The sequence below is a fragment of the Sciurus vulgaris genome (assembly GCF_902686455.1).
Source record: "Sciurus vulgaris genome assembly, chromosome: 3".
Lineage (NCBI taxonomy): Eukaryota > Metazoa > Chordata > Mammalia > Rodentia > Sciuridae > Sciurus > Sciurus vulgaris.
In genome coordinates, this window is record NC_136463.1 from 93825525 (window position 1) to 93840897 (window position 15373).

Genomic DNA, 15373 nt, shown 5'->3' on the forward strand with positions numbered 1-15373 from the left:
ATACAAAACAGGAGGTGGCATGGCAGGGAGTGGTGAGTTCATTGTGCATATCCAGCACCCAGCCCTGGAATGTGAGCATCTCTGGCATTTAATTTAGAAAAGAGGAAATGGGTGCTTCAGTCATTAAAATATCTAAGTGGGAAGATTGGTTTTCAGTTTGGGTAAAGGAGATCCAAAGTCTAGAGCTCATCTATACTCAGCAAGTTCAGAGAATGGCTGACTTTCATTACCTGCCAACCTAATTTTTGTGCTAAGTAGGAATTCCAGATAAGCCACACACACTTGAGGAATATTAATAATTTTCTACAGAAAACTGACCTTGTCTGGGTGTACTCCTGTAATCCCAAAAGCAGGTTGAGGCAGGAGGATCTCTAAGACCCTCAGCAACTTACAGACCTGCCTCAAAAATCAAAACAAAACAAAAATGGGAGGGGGTTGGGGACATAGCTCAGTGGTAAAGTACTTCTGGGTTCAATTCCCAGAACTAATAAAACGAAGTTCTTTGTGGATTGGTAATGTAACATGAAGCTTTAATGCAAATTTATAGGTCATCAAGTCATCTTTTTTTTTTTTTTTTTTTTCTTTTCCTCTGATACTGAGAACTGAACCCAGGGGCACTCAACCACTTAACTACACTGCAATCCTTTATTTTTATTTTTTGGAAAGGGGCATTGAACACAGGACACTTTACTACTGAGCTACATTTTCAGCCCTTTTTATTTTTTACTTTGAGACAGGATCTTGTTAAGTTGCTGAGGCTGGCTTACAACCTATGATCCTTCTGGCTCAGTGTCCTCAAGAGTCATTGGGATTACAGACCACAACAACCCTTTTTATTTTTTGACGCAGGATTTCACTAAACTATTCAGGTTGGCCTGGAAATTTGCCATTATCCTGCCTCAGCCACCTGAGTTGCTGGGATTACCAGCTAATGCCATTTTTTACTTTGCTAAACAATCACAGTTTTATTACTTATTAGCCATGTTCATTCTTGCTATTACTACTATCACTTTATTAGTGAATAAAGTCACTGAATACTGTGAGGAAGGGAGAAATAGTATATCTTAACACTAGGACAAGGTGATAACTTAGGGAAGTGACTGTGGACATACCCTGAGGAACAATTTAACATCTTTGTGGCTGAAGTTTATTGAATCAGTCCCCATACTGAACCATTAATTGGAGTCAGCAAGTATCATTCATACCTTAACTCCCAATTGTAACTCTACCTGAAAGACTTCCAATTTGATTCCTTGACCATATTACATTTATTAGTTGCTTAATATTATTTAATAAGTGGGAAAGGGTGGACATATTATTCAGGGTTTCAATAGTCAAAAGTTGTGGTCAAAAATTACATTTAACTTCTGCCTCTGTTACATATTTAAAATTAACACAGACTCACAATGAGCGTAGCAAACAGTTGTTTGTTGGGTTTGGAGATGGTGAAATGTTTGCACTAATATTTCCTCTAACTCTTTACAACGCTCACTTCTAGTTTTTTTGTTGTTTTTAAGGTGTTGGGGATAGAACCCAGGGCCTTGAACATGATAGGCAAGCACTATCCACTGAGGAAGCACTGTATCATAGTTACACACCCAGCTTTCACTTCCACTTGTTTTAACTTTTAGAGTTCCTTGGTCTGCATGAACATTCAATCTACTCAATACAAGGCAACTTTGAACTCTGGTTAAGTCGATCTTACTGCTTTTTGAAAAAGTCTGGTGCTGCTTTTATCCCAAACATATTGCGTTGTAAATACATGAATAAGATTGCCATGTATTAAAGTGAGGGGCATCTGCCTGTTCTTAAATTACGTTAACCCTTGCATGAATTGTCATTTCTAGTCCTCATTGTTTTATCTGTAAGATGGGAGGTATTTCTACCACGAAGTTGTATAGAAATTGAGAGGATTAAAGAGATGATACATAACTATGCTTTGTACAGTGCTCATCATATAGTAAAATAATTTTTGTCCCTTTTCCCTTTCCAGGGAAGCTAGGTAAGCAATTAGTTGATTGATGCATAAAGAAAATAATTGAAATCCTTGAATGAATTCCACGCCTGAATTGGTAAAACAGGAATTTGTGGTCCCTCAAACTCATTAGTGAGGTGTACTCCTGGCAGATAGAAAAGTGTGTTTCTCTCCATGGGTGAGCTGAAAAAAAAGTTCTATTGTCACTCCTTTCTGTAAACTCTAAGGGGCTGAAAATAGAGGGCGGTCCCCATTTCTCTTCAGGTATCTGCTCAGCTTTAAGTAAAAACGTCCAGTCCCGGGTTGCACCAGGTCTTCTGCAAGTCCCAATCATCTCCGCAGACTCTCCCTTTTTGCCTGAGACTTCCAATTCATCTCTTCCAGCCGAAAATGTGACACTTCAACCGTCTATCCACTGTTCTCGATTTTCCGTTGCTGTCTCCATACAGCCGTCTTGTATTTCGGTGGTTTCTAGAGTTCTGGGATCCCAACGGCAGCTCGGCAAAAGTTGTACCTTGGCTTTCTAGAGAGTGCTACAGCCCCAAGGGAACTGTGCGAAGGAATGGTTGCTGTCTTTCGCACCTTCGGCGGATTAGACGAGTTAGGAGACGTATCACTGGACTTTTAGGCAAGAAAGTTTTCCTGCTTGGTAGAAGGATCCCGACAAAGCGAGGCCGGCCCTCACCCGTCTCCGAAGCGGGCCGGGTCCGCCCAGCGCCCAGCGTCGCGCAAAGGCGGCGGCTTCCAAGACCCGGCGGCGGATCCAGGCCGCCCGGAAGTGCAGGGCACAGGAAGGAGGCAGGAAGAGCCTCGCGAGCCGCCGCGGCGCACGCGCCCTCGCGGGCTGGGCTGGGACTGGAGTCGTAACTCGGAAGCCAGAGCCCTGACGGGCCCGGGGCGGGGTGGGGGGACGCGCGGGGGCGGGAGCGGCGGAGGCGGCCGCCCCTGGCGGCGGGTTTGTTTATCCCGGAGAAGTTTAGGAGCGGCAGATAGGGAAGGAGGGCGGACCGGGGAGGAGGGATGCGGCTCGGCAGAGGCGGCCGCCACAGGGACTCGCCGCCATCGCCCCCGCCGCCGACACAACCTCGGCTCCCGGGGCCGCCTCGGCAGCCGGAGAGGCCGGGACTGCTTGCCGCCGTCCCGCACGTCCGGGTAGGTGCCCCTCCCCCGCCAGGGCCCCCGAGCGGCCCGGGTCTCTTGCTCCTCTCCCTCCCTTCTCGGGGCCGGGCGGCCTCCTCCCGGCCCCTAGCTGCGCCCGCATCCCTCTTGGAACGGGAGCCCGGCTCCTGCGGCGCGCCTTCGGCCTTCCTGGGGGCTGCCTCCCCGCCTCCAGCCCCATCCTCCGCCCCCCGTACCGCCCTCCATCCGGCGTCTCTTAATTCCTTTGAGGATGTCCCTGTCCCTGTTTGGTTTCCCAACCTCTGCCTACCAGGATTCCCCTTACATTTTCTCTACGACCTCGCCCCTTTTCCTTTTGCCGATCTCCCTTCTCTCTCATACCTGTGTATCTCCACGCCTTCCCCTTTATATCTTCTTTACTTGCCCATCCTGCGCACTGCCCAAAGGAAGAAACTGCCCACCCCACCCCAACAGTGTCCACATCCATATCTCCTCATCCCAGCCACACACCTTCGAAACTATCATTCTTGTTAGCTCATTTTAAGGTGAGTTCTCAGCTTTCCAGTAGTCTTGTCCTCAATCTCCAAGCACACATTTGCCTTCTCATAAATTCTCACTTTTACAAGGGTACAACAAGCTAACCCTGCGGTTCAGGGGTCCAAGTGTTGAACCAGATTTGACTCCTCTTTGCTCTCTTGCTGCTACCGTTTTCCTTATTTCTTCCTCTTGGATCTGTGTTTTTGTTTTCTGATTCACATAAAGGAAAGGGGTGGTAGAATTTTCTCCCTCAAAGCAGTCACAGAGCCCAGTATAAACAAGATTCACTTTATGCTTATCTTAACTTTTTTTTATTCTTCCGAAACCCTGAACATTATCATTCAGCCCTTTGCCATCCTCTTGAAGCTCCTAATGCTTTTTTGTCTGTTTGCATAATCCTGGGCCTAGTTTGCCCCATTGTAATACTCTTCTTCCTTACAGTCGGATCCTAGTTCTTGGACAGGAAACTGAAGGAGTAAAAGGGTTATATCTTAGAAAATTACCTCTCTTCACCATAATGGAACTGGACAGATACTTCACATTCTATCATTCTTGAGAGAAACGTTGTATAGTGGTTAAGAGCTCAGATTTTGTAGTCTAATTGTCAAGGTTTAAACCTCTTATCTACCACCTCCTTCCCAACTCTGTCTTTGAGCAAATTATTTAACTTCTCTGAGCTTTAGTATTCTTAAGCTGTAAAATGGGATGATCCTCATAGGACGGTAGTGATTGCACGTGTTAATGCAAGTGAAGTACTTAGAATAGTGCCTGACACATGCCACATTGATAAATGTTAGCTTCTTTGCTTGACCTGTTTTGGCTATTGCTAGGTTAATTCTGCAAGGAAGGTGAGAATGGAATGCTGGTTTCTTACTCTTATTTGACACCCTTCTGGTGTTAGGATTATTTCATTATTGCATGAATTAATTTCTCCTGAAAAATGCAAGATTTATCTCCCTATTTTCTTTCTTTCTTTTTTTGTTTTCTGGACTGGGGAATTGAACCCAGAGGCACTTTACCACTGAGCTACATCCACAGCCCTTTATATTTTTTGTTTTGAGGCAGGGTCTCACTAAGTTGCTGAGGCTGGTCTAGAACTTGTGATCCTCCTGCCTCAGCCTCCTAAGTCACTGGGATTATAGGCTTGCACCACACCATTCAAGCTAGGTCCCTGTTTTCAAGTGAATTGTAAGGCCACAGATAGGTCAGTTCCTGTTTTGTTTATCTATTTGGAAGTTGTAAAATTTTAACTTCACTTTGAGAATAAAGGAGAAGTTGAAGTATGTAGCAGATTGTTCATACTTGAAAATGAGAATTTTATGCATAGCAATTTTAGTATTGGAGTGAAATACTCAAAGCTGGTGGAGTATCTTATCTTTTGTCTTGAATCACTACAGAAAAGCGCTTTGTCTTCATTTAGAAGACTGGTCCTTTTCTCTCATAACCTGTTATGTTCTTTGACATTCACATACCTTCGCTTGGTGTTTCTCAGATTTTATTGACTTTTTAAAATGTTGTTTTTGTCACATTTGCTTGCCTCTTGTGCATCATTATTTACTTAATACATTTTTATATGAATAACTTACAGTCCACGTAGGTATTATTTACTTCAGTGTTCTAAATAGTAACATTTGGAATCTCTGTTTGGCGTCCTAATTGCATGTAAAATATGTACATAATTATCAAAATTAAAATGTTTTCCCATTTATAGCCTAAAATCATTTTTGTACTGCCTGTGGAATGTGCTCTATACTTTGGGTGATACTGCCTTTGCTCAGGCTGTTCCTTGGCCTGAAATATCCTTTGCTCTCTCCTGGGTATCCATATTCTACCTATCTCCCACCTTTTACTGCTGCATAATTCCTGCCAACTTTGGTATGGTTTTTTTTTTGTTGTTGTTGTTGTTGTTTCTTCGTTGCCTAGTTATGCATTCTGCATTTTTGGCTTTGAATAGTATAGGCAGCACAGCTTGTAGAAAAATGACTCTCCTAGAAACTGACTCTTGAAGTTTATAGAAACTTTGGTAGAATAAAATTGACATTTAGTGAACATAGTAGAACATAACACTATTTTTTTGGTTTTGTAAATATTCATTCTTTCCAAAAATATTTAATGAGCATCTGCTGTGCCAGCCATTGGGGATATAAGAGTGGCCCTTCTTGGTCATGGTCCCAGTAAAAATCAAGTTATATTACTTAATTAGCTATGTACTTTTAATGATACTAGCTATCTACCATTTTTGAGAGAAATGAGCAAATAGTAACCCATATGGGTTTTCATAGGATTTCATTCCTGTACAACCCTGGTAAGAAAAAGCAATAACAATACAAACTCTGTTTTTTTTGTAATTTTATATTCTAGGATGGCATTGACAGATAGTAAACAAGCAGATAAAATTTAAGTGAGAACTGTTAATGTTAAAGATGATAACTGCTAACAGAACTCTGCTTCAAGCACTATTTCAAATTTTTATATATTAATTAAGTTAAAACCATAGTAATCCTTTAAAGAAGGCTTTGTTAATACCCCTATTTTATACATTAGGACTTTGGAAAACAGATTACTTAACTTCCAGAAAAATCTTCAGTAAGCAATGCAGCCAGGCAATATGGCTCTGGAGTCTATTACCCTTAGACCTGTCACTTTCTTGTCTGCTTTTTAGATTCTTCACCTTTTTTGGAAATCTTGTTTTTAATGGAACAGTGGACTTTTCCTGTCTTTTTAAGTTTTTTTTTTTTTTTTTTTTTTTTTTTTTAGGTAAATAAAGGAGATTTAACTTTTCTAAAGACTTGGTACTCAGTTTTGTCTCAAGCCTTACATATGGCCAGATATTGAAGGCATTTATATTTAGTGGTCAAGTGTTTCTTGACTTGGATTTGCTTGCTTAGCAAAAGGTTATTGAACAATTCATCTATGCCAGGTACTTTGCTAGACTCTAGTGATACATGTTAATTAAACGAAGGCAACCGAATTCCTGGAGACAAAAGTCTAAAAAATAAATAAAATAAAAATAAAAAAACCAAACAAAAAATTATAATAATAATTAGATATGATAACTGCTATAAAGGAAAATTATTGTCAATAACAGAAGCCCATTCATTCTTAAGGGAATGTTTCTCTGAAGAGATAATTTTAGTCTGAAACCTAAAGAATGAAGGGTAGTTACCCAAGTGATACAGGCTATTTCTATTTTCTAGAATTGGAAGTTTCACTAGAGAGTGGACCTTAACATAGGGCGGACCTTAACACAGGGTAGTTTATTTGAAATGAGGCCAAAGCAGATCACAATGGCCAAAAATCATGGTAAGCATTTTGTATTGAACCTTTAGGGCAACAGGAAGCCATTGTACATAGCTGAATAAATTCCTCAGATTTTTGCTTTAAAAACATCACTTGCTGGGCGAGGTTGTGCATGCCTGTAATCCCAGTAGCTTTGGAGGCTGAGACAGGAGGATCCCAAATTCAAAGCCAGCCTCAGCAATGGTGAGGTGCTAAGCATCTTGTCTCTAAATAAAATACAAAATAGGACTGGGAATGTGGTTCAGTGGTTGAGTGCCCCTGAGTTCAATCCCCAATACCCGCCCCCCAAAAAAAAAAAAGACTCAACTGCTCTGTAGAGCACAGATTGGAGAGAAGTTATGTGTAATTGTAGGGAGACCAGCTTAGACCAGCACTTGTCAAACTTATGTGTGGTGAAGGACCAGTTCTCTTTCAATTTCCAGTTTGTACTGGCACTTTAGTAATTTGTAATAAAATGTATGTTTTGGTACGTCAAATTGCTACAAAGATTTGTGTACCAGTATTAGTTTACAGACCATACTTTGAATAACATTGAGTTCAGCTAATAAGAGTAATCTAGAGGACTGGGAATGTTTCTTAGATAAAGCACTTGCCTAGCATGCGCAAGGCCCTGGGTTCCATCTGTGGCACCACCAAAAATAATAATAATAACAATAATTTAGGCAGGAGATTGTGATGGAATCTTAGTTCAGGATGATAGTGACTTGACAAATATTTGTGAGGTAAAATTGATAGGATTTGGTGGTAGATTAGATTAGGGAGCCTAGGGAAAGGAAAAGGCTGATTTCCATAGCTAGTAGTTTTCGTACCTAAATTAGCAAATATCAGAGGAGGTTTTTGTATGGTAGTACCAATAAAGAAGAGGTATAGATCATGAAGTTTAAACTTGAGAGGAAGACAGACAAGTGGAGATGTCTAGTAGCAGTTGCATGTATAGGTTTGGAGCTCAGTAAAGAGATTTGGACTTTTAAGTTTGGGAAGTTAGCCTATAGTTTATCATTGATGCCTTTAAGTAGGAAATGAGATTGCCTAAGGAGAAGAGTAGAAGATAAGAGGGCTTAGGCCTAATTCCTGTGACTCTTCAACATTTAAACATTGGAAAAAGGAAATAAAACAAAAGATATTAAGGAGTATCTAGATGCTGGAGATTTTCGTTTGTATTACTGAAGCCATGGCAGTAGACTGAAAAGGGAAGGAGTGGCCAGTCTACTGTTTTGAATGCAGCTAAGAAATCACTTAAGTTGTAAACTGAAAACATACACATTGGATTTAGCAACATGGAGAAAATTCTGTATTTCTCATTAGTCAGTCTATCCATGAACTATTTGATGATGAATTTTGCTTTAATCTGCCAAAGTTACGATCCTAAATTTAGAATAGAATTATCTATAGCATGAGCCATATCTTCCTTCTTGAGCTCAGACCCATGTTTTCTGTTTATCACCATCTGGATTTTCTGTAAGTATCTCCAACTTTTTTCCACACAATGTATTCAGAGTATAATTTTTAAAGCTCTACTATCATACACTGAATTCTAGACATTAAGATATGTGATTAGAACTCAGAGACCAGGTACAGTGGGCAATTTAGTATTAGTTATTCTATTATGAATAGTGCTGTTAAATCAGTATATTTACATGGCCTCTTGGATTCAGAGAAGGGGCATTGGGGATGACTTTCTAAGGAAAAGGACCCTAGGGCAGAGTGTTTTCCGAAAGGCAGTTTAAACTTAGGTGAAGAAGGCAGTGCAGGGGTAGAAGAATTTAAAGAAATGATGTTTTGGGTATTCTTGAAAGCATGCACATACAGGAATTGTAGATAACTATATTTAGTAAAACCTTAATTGGCATAGTCAAATTCCCATAGAAAATAGTGAGATAGAAGGGAAAATGATGTTAAAATAGATTTTTACAACACAGTAAATGAAAGTTCTAGAAGGCATATGCTTTAAAATAAAACAGGGGTAGGCTCTATCAACACTTGCTACTGAAATACCTTTTGAGTTACTATAAGAACATTTTTATATTATTCTGATCTACGATAGTCTTCCTTAAATTATATGTTAAAAAAATGTAACTAATGTAACTTTAAAATTTCTTTTTATAAGTTCTTTCAGATTTTAATATGTTTTTTTTTTTTTTTTTTTGCTGCTGGGGAATTGAACCTATGGCAGGGAAGTATTACACTTTACCCCCTGAGCTGCAAACCCAGCCCCTTGTATTTAATTTAATTTTAATTTTTGTTGTTTTAAAGGTCTCACTTAAGTTGTTAAGGTTGACCTTAACTTACCTGCCTCAGCCTTCCAAGTTGCTGGGATTGCAAAGCATGTACCACCATGCCCAGCTTTTTGTGGTTCTTACTAGTTGTTAATTATTAGCATTATATTCTAAATTGTGTAATATAACTGAGATTGAACTTTGCATAGGCAAAGGCTAGCAGATTTAAACAGTTTATCTTGTAAAATCACATCAAACTATGGTTGGGATAGGTCATATATACACTTGAAGAGAAAAGTATGAAATATTCATCTGTGCAATATGAGTGTATTTAGAAAATATTCTCCCCTTCTTTGGAATTATTGTGTTTGTTATTCTACATTAGATAAAAGAATAAAAATAGTTAAGCATAATAATGAAAACAAAGGTTTCATTCTCTTAATAGTTAATGCAGGTCTGAAAGGTTGTAGTGTACCTAAAAAGTAGTAACAGGCTTTTAAACTATAACTTGAGGTTTGTTAATAAAGAAGATACCTTTTTTTTTTTTTTTTGGTGGGGGGGGCAGTCTGGGTGTATTTTCTGAAACAGATTTGTTTTCATCTCGTATAAAATAACTCTTAGACCTTTCCTTTCCTGCCCCTTACTGCAAGTAATTGATTTTTTTTTTTAAAATAGACTTTTTTTTTTTTTTTTTTTTTAAACTGTGTTAGGTACATAGTAAAGTTGGGTAGAAACTACAAAGATTTCCCAAATACTCCCTGCACCCACACATAGATTACATCCCTCATTATCACTATGACATACCAGAGTGCTACGTTTGTTATAATGATAAATGTATACTGATATATCATTATCACCCGGTTTATAGTTTATATTAGGATTCACTCTTGGTGTTATATAGTCTATGAATTTGGACAGATTTATGATGTGTCATGCAAATGTAATTTCCTGCCCTAAAAGTCCTCTTTGCCACCTGTTCATCCTTTCCATATTATAATGACCCTAAACTCCCAACCCCTAGCAACTATTAATGATTTTACTGTTTTGTCTTTTCACAAATGTGGTATAGATGAAATCATTCATCATGTATCCTTTTCAGATTAGCATCTTTCACTTAGTATACTGTTTCTCCTTATCTTTTCATGGCTTGCTATTTTATTTCTTTTTAATGCTGAATAATATTCCATTATTTGGAGGTACCACAGTTTATCCTATTAAAGAACATCTTGATTGCTTCAAAGTTTTAGCAATTATGAATAAAGCTTCTATGAGCTGGCTGACTTTTGGTAGGTTTTTGTGTAGGCAGATTTTCATCTCCTTTGGATGGTATGTTAAGAATATGTTTAATTTTGTAAGAAACTGCTCAAGTGTCTTCCAAAATACTTGTGCCATCTGGCATTCCCACCAGCAGTGAATGACAGGGTTCCTTTTGTTCCACATCTGCATCAGCAACTGGTGTTAGTGTTCTGGATTTTGGCCACTGTAATAGGTGTATGGTGGTATTACATTGTTTTAATTTGCATCTCCTTGATGACAGATGTTGCAAAAGTCCTTGTCATGTGCTTGTTTGCTCTGTTTGTATCTTCTTTGGTGTGGTGTCTGTTAAGGCAGTTCCTACTTTTTCAGTTGATAATTGTTTTCTTATTGCTGAGATTGAAGGGTTTTTTTTTGTATATTTTCTATTACAGAACTATAAGATAAATCTTTTGCAAGTATTTTCTCCCAGACTGTGACTTGTCTTTTCATTCTTTTGCAGAGAAGGAAATTTTAATTTTTATATAGTCTAGCTTATTAATTCATTGATGGATTATTGTGCTTTTGGTTTTATCACTAAAGAGTTAGCACCAAATCTAAGTTCATTTGGATTTTCTCTGCTGTTGTGTTGTAGGAGTTTTATAGTTCTGCATTTTACAGTTAGGTCTAACTGTGATCCATTTTGAGTTAGTTTTTATGAAAATCTGAAAGTCTGTTTCTAGATTTGTTTTTTTCCAAATGTGAAGTTCAATAGTTCTGTCGTAGGAGAAAAGGTGTCTCCAAAAGAAGATGGGAGTATTTCCAGGAGAGAGAAGGGAAAACTTGACTGAGGACTAGTAGGGGTTATTAGCTTACATGATAGAAAAGAATTTCATTATGTGCCAGATAGAGGTATAGACAGATTTAGGAAAGTAGATAGACATTCAAGGATAATGTGGGTTTTCTTAAGAGAGAAATGCCTTTGAAGTAAAGCAAGGAATACACATTCATGGGAGAATATGGGCCATCTCAAAGTTAGAGAAGTGGTTTTGGCTTTCCCCAGTTGTCTTTTAAAGGAAACTTGGTGAGGGGTGAGTATGGGGAAGTATATAGGAATATTATCAGTTTGATGATTTCAGGATGGTTTCTGGTGGTCTGGTCAATCTCAGAGCCCTCATTCTGACATGGTATTCATTATCTATCTTCCTTGTCCTTCCTTTATGTCTCCTTCCTATTTATTTTTCCTGTTCCAGCACCATTTGTTGAAAGGACTGTCGTGGTAGAGTATGAAATTAATTTTTGTCTCCTGTTCTGTCATGTAGCTCCTAAAAACTCTTGAAATTTCCTGAGTGGTAAAACTATCTTTGTTACTCATAATGAGCCCCTTTAATAACTTCTGAGTTTATGGTAATGAGATTACTGAGAGTGGGGTCCCTTAGAGAACCGCAGAATTGGGCCAGTCACCAGAAAAATTAAGTGATGAGCAGATTGGATGATTAGAGTTTTCATCCTCACCCACTTGACCTCTGGGAAGTGTGTGAGAGTGAGGCTGAAGATCAAACTCTATGAAAATTTTTTTTTAAATTTTTTATTTATTTATTTGAAAATTCAGAAATAGGATTTGATCCCTTAATCTGTGAGGTCTGATACTATCTCTACTTAAATAGTGCTAGAATTGAATTATTTATAAAACATTCTGCTGATGTTTACTGGAGAGTTGGTGTCTGAGAGGTTACCTATGGGTTCTTTGTTGAGCATGAGAGTATACAAGTTTGTTTTTTCCTCTTTTAACTGTATTTGCTACATTGTATTGCATTTGTCCTGTCAAAGATCGGTTGATCATTTGTGCTATTTCTTGTATCACTGTTCTATTCCATTGATCTATGTGTATTTTATGTGTATCCACCAGTATCACACTGTCTTGATTTTTATGAATTTATAGTAAAACTTAAAGTTGGCAGTGTCAGTCTTCCAACTAAGTTCTCTGTTAGTATTGTGTTGACTATTCTGGACATAAATTTTAGAGTCAGTATTCACAAAATAACTTGCTGGGATTTAGACGAGGAATCATTGACTCTGTAGATCAGTTGGAAAGAACTAACATTTTGATACTATTAAGTCTTTCTGCCCTTTAATGTGGAGTATCTCTTTATATAGTTCTTTGATTTATTTCATCACAGTTTTGTGGTTTCCTCATAGATCTTATACACATTTGGTTAGATTTATACCTAAATATTTCAGTTTTGGAGGTGCTAATGTAAAAGATACAGTATTTTTAATTTCAGATTCTACGTGTTTATTGCTGGATATTTAGTAAGGTGATTTTCTTCGCCATATTAACTTTATATCCAGCAACCTTTCTATAGTCACTCATTAATTCCAGTAGGTTTTTACTTGATTCATCTGTGAACAGTTTCATTTCCTTTTTCCCAATCTCCCTTCACCTCCCAGTGCCCTTTTTCTTTTGTTTTGGTATTAGCTAAGCCTTCCTGTACAATGTAGAAAATCAGTGGTGAGAGCGGACATCTTTGCCTTCTTCTTGAATTTACTAGGAAAGCTTCCATTTCTCACCTCCAAATATTATGTTAACTAGGTTATTTTGTAGCTTTTTTTTCTTTTTCTTTTTCTTTTTTTTTTTTGGATCAAGTTGAGAAAATGCCCCCTTTTCCTAGTGTTAAAGATGAAGGGGAAGGGTATTTAATTTTGTCAAATGTTTTTTCTGCATCTATTATATAATCATGACATTTTCCTTATTTGGTCTGTTGATATATCATGTGATAAATTACATTAGCCTACAGATGCTGAATCAGCCAGTATTCCTGGGAAAAATTCCACTTAGTTGTGGTACAGAATTTTTTTCTAATATATTTTTGTATTTAATTTGCTAATATTTCGTTGAGGAATTTTCTCCGTTCATGAGAAGTATTTGTTAGTAGTTTTCTTGTAATGTCTTTGGTTTTAATATTAGGATATACTAGCTTCATAGAATAAATTAGGAAGTATTCCCTTTCCTTAGATCTTCTAACAGAGTTTACAGGGAATTGATATAATTTTCTCTTTAAATATCTGGTGGAATTTACCAGTGAACCCATCTGGGTTTGGTGCTTTCTGTTTTGATAGGGTATTACTGATTCAGTTTCTTTAATAAATTTAGGGCCCATCTTAGTGATCTGTTTCTTCTTAAATTATTTTGCAGATTGGGTCTTTCATGAAATTGTTCCATTGTATCTAGATTATTAAATTTGTGGGCATAGTGTTGGTCATTTATTTTATTATTTATTATTAATTTTTGTCAGTTCTTTTATTTCTTTATTCATTTGATATTCCTGGGATTCATTGTAATGTTCCCTCTTTCATTTTTCATGCTAGTAATTTGTGTCTTCTCACTCTTTCTTGGTTAGTTTGACTAGAAGCTTATCAATTCTATTGTTTTTTTTCAGAAAAAATCTTTTGTTTTCATTGATTTTTTTTTTTTCCCCCTCTTGATTTCCTGGTTTCATTTTCATTGATTTCTCCTGTAATCTTAATTTTTTCTTCTTCTACTTTTGGATTTAATTTCTCTTTTTCTAGTTTCCTAAGTAAGGTGGAAGTTGAGATGACTAATTAAATTATTTTCTTTTCTAATAACAATTGTCCCTTGTTATCTATGGGGATTCATCTTAGGATTTACTGTGAACACCAGAATCTGCCAATGCTCATGTCCCTTATATAAAATGGCATTGTAATTTCAGATAATTTGTACACATTCTCCTGTATACTTTACATCGACTCTAGATTGCTTATGCTACCTAATATCATGTAAATCCTTTTTTTTTTATTCCATGCTAAGGATTAACCTTAGTCACTTAGTGACATACCCAGTCCTCTTTATTTTTTGTTTTCAGACTGGGTCTCCATAAATTGCCAAGGCTGGCCTCCAGCTTGAAATCCTCCTGTCTTAACCTCTTGAGTTGCTGGGATTGAAGGCTATGTGCCACCATGCACAATTAAATCCTATATAAATTGTTGGTACACTGTATTGTTTAAGGGATAAATGACAATAAGAAAAAAATTTACGATGTTCAGTGTAGATACGTTTTTTTTTTTTTTCTCCTCAATTGGTAATTGTTGGTTGACCCCACAAATTTGTGGAACCCGTGAATACAGATCACCAACTGTATGCCTTCGTTGTTAGTAATTTCCCTCTTAAACTCTGCTTTTGCTGCATCTCACAAATTTTAATAAGCTTTGTTTTCATTTTCATTCAGTTTAAAATAATTTTATATTTAATTTCTTCTTCGACCCTTGCATTATTTAGAAATTTGTTTTTAATCTCTAAGTGTTTTGGGATTTCTCAGCTCTCTGTTACTAATTTCTATTTTTATATTGTGCTGAGAACAGACATCCTATTTCTAAGGTGTTTTGGGCCTAGGATGAGGTCTCTTGGCCATTGTTCCACGTATGCTTGAGAAAAAATTTATTCTATCATTTTTGGATAAAGTAGTATGTAGATACACATTATATTCAATTAATTGATGATATTGTTGAGTCCATGGTCTCCTAACTGATTTCTGCCTACTGGATTTGTCCATTTCTGTTAGCAGCATTCTTGTGAATTGATATATTTCTCCTTGCAATTCTATTAATTTTTGTTTCCTATATTTTGATGCTTTGTTGTTAGGAGCTTGCACATTAAGGATTGTTATGTCTTTTTGGAGAATTGACTCCTTTATCATTATATAATACCCCATTTTATGCCTAACAACTTTCCTGGTTCTGAAATAACTGAATTTAAAAGTCAAAGATTACTGTACTAAGTATTTTTTCAATTATTATTTAAACTGCAACTTTTTTTTTTTTATTTATTGGTGATTTCCCTTGAAAGGTAAATATTTTTCATGCTACCAGACAAAAAATAAAAAATGAAAATAAAATAACAGTGAATGTAAATTTGTTTTGAAATTGCTAAGGCAAGTACAAATACAACAAACACTTAAATGAATTGCGTTTCTTA

General features: G+C 37.2%; 1 protein-coding gene across 3 annotated transcripts in view; it reads left to right on the forward strand.

The window, feature by feature from the left end:
• The first annotated feature begins 2989 nt into the window (after window positions 1–2989).
• The window catches only part of SPOPL (speckle type BTB/POZ protein like), a 66230-nt gene continuing 53846 nt past the window's right edge, over window positions 2990–15373 (forward strand). For all 3 annotated transcript variants that reach the window (XM_079133965.1, XM_079133966.1, XM_079133967.1), the window contains exon 1: window positions 2990–3127. The gene's annotated coding sequence lies outside the window, so the exon portion shown is untranslated. The remainder of the gene's footprint in view (window positions 3128–15373) is intronic.